General features: G+C 40.7%; 1 pseudogene; it reads right to left on the bottom strand.

Moving 5' to 3' along the window:
* Nucleotides 1-2,533: 2,533 nt before the first annotated feature.
* LOC102877518 lies at nucleotides 2,534-2,896 on the bottom strand (annotated as a pseudogene).
* Nucleotides 2,897-3,554: the final 658 nt, after the last annotated feature.

Below are 3,554 nucleotides of genomic sequence, written 5' to 3'. Positions count from 1 at the left end.
TATTGAGAATACCATGGACTGCTAGGAAAACAAACAGATTTGTTCTGGAAAGGGTTAAACCGGGTGGCTCCTTGGAGGCAAAGACTGAGGCTCCATCTAACATACTTTGGACATGTTGTGAGGAGGGACCAGTCCTTGGAGAGGGATATCATGCTTGGGAGGGTGGAGGGACAGCGCAGGAGAGGAAGGCCCTCTATGAGGTGGATTGATTCAGTGACTGGGATAATCGGGATGGGAGTGTCAGAGACAGTGCGATTGGCACAGGACAGAGCGGAGTTTAGGGCTGTTGTACATGGAGTCGCTATGAGTCGCAAGCGACTCGACGGCACATAACAACAACAACAGTTGTACATTTTTCAGGATTCTTGAAAGACTGTTTATGTTGTGGATTAGGACTTCTAGAGTTCTTCCAAGCTTTTCTTTAATGAAGCTTATAGTCCTTGGTTTTAGTCTTAGGTCCATGATCCACTTTGAGTTAGTTTTTGTGTATGGAGTGAGGAATGGATCTTGCTTGAGTTTTCTATTCATAGTTTTCCAATTTTGTCAGCACCATTTGTTAAAAGGCTGTCGTTTCTCCACTTAGCTGTCTTCATATCCTTGTAAAAAATCAGTTGACCATAGGTAGGTGGGCTGATTTCTGGATTCTCAATTCTATTCCATTAATCTAGGTGTCTGTCATTGTACCAGTACCACATTGTCTTGACCAGTGTAGTGGGATTTGAAATTAGGGAGAGAGATGCCTTTTGCCTTGTTTCTGTTTTTAAGGAGAGCCTGCTTGTTTATTCGGGCCCTCTTTCCATTCCAAATGAAATTGGAGATTGCCTTTTCTATCTCACTGAAGAATGGAATTGGTATTTGTATTGGGATTTCACTGAGCATGTAAAATGCCTTTGGTAGTATTTTCGTTTTCACAATATTGAGTTACCTTATTGGCCTGACTACTGTTTGTTCTGGAATCTGAGTCAAAGAGGTGATTTAAAAAAAAAAACTGGAGGGGCATCCAATTCCTAAACAACATGCCTCTGGAAATTCTATGATGATAGTTATAGAAAGGCTTTAGGTCTTTTGTTCATAGGATGGCCAAGAGTCATGCTCGACTTGATGGCAATCAACAACAACAACAACAGCAAAGATCACTAAAGCTATAGACTCAGGGTTCCATCATTCTCTATAAGAATAGTTAGCCAGATTTTTTTCATATTTTCTTTTTGTTCATTTTTTAATTGATATTTTAGTGAAAGTTTATAGAGAACTTGGATTTCCAGTCGTTCATTCTCTTTTTAATCAAACTATATTTACTCTTTAAATAGTAGTAAAAGACAACAAATAATGTACAAATTGGTGAATTAACACAACACAGCCAACAAACATCCAACCCCTACACACAGCAAACTACAAAGGTCTCAAACATTTTTAGCAAGATTTCAAACAAGCAAGAATGATGGATCATGTGACACTGCCAGATGACTACAAAAAGCAGAGAATGGCCATCAAGCAGCAACAAACCCTTACTGAAGAACAACAGGCTTTTTAATTGAATTTTTAAGATGACTTTTTAATTTATATAGATTCCAAATTAGTTCACAGGATTGAAATCACCATACTAATGCATAAATACAATACATATTTGGAAAGCAGCAGAGCAAAAATCTGAGAATAAGGAAGTCATCTTTCCATGGGTTTCATTCGTTACCACACTTCAGAGCTCTTGTACACAACAACATAACTGCAAATTTGGCAATAATCTTACTTTTTATATATAGATTGTAATTACTCATCAGAAGCAAATATTAAAATAAATTAGAGGCTTCAATACTAGTATCAAATTGAAATTGTGGCATTATTTTCTCCTATATGAAAAAAAGTGGGAGAAGCCAATTGAGTTAATGTAGTTGTCAATAGGTACTGAGCAGTGGTGGTAGGGACCATGGGCTGGAGCCCTGTGGGAATACACTTAAGGGCAGGGATCATTAGGCCACACTAGTGAAGGACTCTGCTATTTCCCTTGTTTACCTTTTATCCTGCGGCCCAACAGATTCCATTTGCTTTTACCATTTTCTGACAAAGCTTTAATTTGCAATATTAAACAAAAATTTCATAAACTGTACCTTCAACAAACAATAAGTAAAATTTTGTCTTTCATCCCCACCAGGCCCCCAAAACATATGTCCAGAAGAAGCACTTACTGCAGTACACATGAGCTACCTACATGGTTAAATGAAGAATTGATGGAGAAGATCACAACATCTGGGGGGGCAAGATCTCCAAATGAAGACTGAAAATGGACAGCCCACAAGCTGGAGAAAAGTGTTCTAGGAGAGAGAGAAAATAAAAATATAACAAGCCTCAAAAACCTTGCAACTCATTTAACCTAAACGAAGATAGAAATTTGTATTGACCCAATTTCATCTATAGATCAATCCCTGCAGAAATAGTGTTGAGTTGTACTTAAAGTACATCAAGGAAAGAGGAAAGTAATTTGGTGATTGTCTTTGGGATTCCAAAGACACCTGTTCATGTGTTTACTACTGAATCACAAATGCAAGGACAGGTAACACAGACGTGAGATGGTCCCCCTAGATGGGTTGTGACATCCCAACAGGTCTCCAGTTGCCAATGTGCTACCTATCTTCTGCTGGAACACATTGATCATGTCTTCATCCTCCATCTCCAGCTGTGTTGGAGTGTGTGCTTCTTTAATTGGCTGCCCATCAAACCTGAATCTAATCTGTCTCGTTGACAAGCCCTGTCTCTCACATTAGGCCTTCATCAGTTTTCTCAGAGGCATGTGCCTCTTGATTTTTAACTGGATGACAGAGCCATCCTGCCCAGTCACCTTCAGGTTGACATGGTCATTCTCTTTCTTCACTCCTTCCTTGGGCTTCTCCTCAGCCATGACTGAGTGGGCAGAGGCAGCAAAGGCTGGGGCAGCGCAGGAGTGGGCGAGTAATGCTCTCAGCCCTGCCACTCTCCAGTAATACATTCATTCACTCTTGCACATTTTTTCCCTGTCCCTTACCCCTCCCCCAGTTCGCTTTTCTCTTTGGAAAAAAAAAAAAAAGAACATTCTTTCGGAGGCGGAGCAAGAAAGCAGTTGTGAAGGAAGCAGCTTAAGGAGCTGCAGGAGTGGCAAGCTGCATAGAAACAGGCCACCAGAGACTGAGGCAGTGCACAGAGAACAATGTGGCACAACATGAACAGTAAGAAGTTGATTCAGAACATATATTGAAATAATTAGTGTGGGAACCCCAGGAGCAGCAAGTCTTTAGCCCCAGTGGAAACCACCAGCCAAGGTGCTTTGGGACCCACCTGCCAGGAGTAAGCAGGTCAGCAGAAAATTGACTGAGTTTTCTTAAGCCCCGCTGACTGGCCAGGAACAAGTGGGTTGGTAGGAATTAGACTGAGTTTTCTTAGTTCCTTCTGACTGTCCAAGAGTGAGCCAGACAATTTTACTGGTATAGTATTCTTGGTTGACAGTTGTGTTCTTTGAGTGTTTGATATATGTCCTTCCACTCTCTCCTTGCTTGCATGGTTTCTTTTGAGAAATCGGCACT

This window comes from Elephantulus edwardii, unplaced genomic scaffold (assembly GCF_000299155.1).
Source record: "Elephantulus edwardii isolate Elephantulus edwardi_28Jun2011 unplaced genomic scaffold, EleEdw1.0 scaffold00376, whole genome shotgun sequence".
Classification (NCBI taxonomy): Eukaryota; Metazoa; Chordata; class Mammalia; order Macroscelidea; family Macroscelididae; genus Elephantulus; species Elephantulus edwardii.
The sequence above is the reverse complement of the archived record's forward strand: the minus strand, read 5'-3'. Positions and strand labels throughout refer to the sequence as shown.